Consider the following 528-nt stretch of genomic DNA (forward strand, 5'->3'; position numbering starts at 1 on the left):
AATTAAAGAACTCGCGGAGCAAGAATGAAGTAATAGAGAAATGAAGTAAGAAGAATCAATAAGTTCTTCTTTACATACAGTTTCGTAAACTGTTTAAAGGGACAGTATACTTTGATCAATTTAAAAGTGAAGATTTTTTTGAGTTTGAATTGCAAAAATAATAAATGATCCTCTTTTGGCATTTTACTAATACATATATTGAACTTGTTATACTGCAAATTTTATTGAAAATATTGAATGTGATTTTGCGTATGCAGGTAAACAGTGTACATGATTCCGCCATTTTGGTTATTCTGAAATAGAAAATCGAAATAGTTTCATAAATTATAATATGCTTCCTATTTCGTCTGACCGAGCTTTTTTTCATTTTTTGAAAAATGATGGAAATATATGTTTCAATTTTTGATACATTTTTTGACATTATAAATGTTGTTATATCATGGAAACTAAAAATGTTATCAATAAAATTCAGACGAAAACTACTTTCTTGTATATATATATATATATACATATATATATATATACAAT

This window comes from Atta colombica, unplaced genomic scaffold, assembly GCF_001594045.1.
Source record: "Atta colombica isolate Treedump-2 unplaced genomic scaffold, Acol1.0 scaffold27, whole genome shotgun sequence".
Taxonomy (NCBI): domain Eukaryota; kingdom Metazoa; phylum Arthropoda; class Insecta; order Hymenoptera; family Formicidae; genus Atta; species Atta colombica.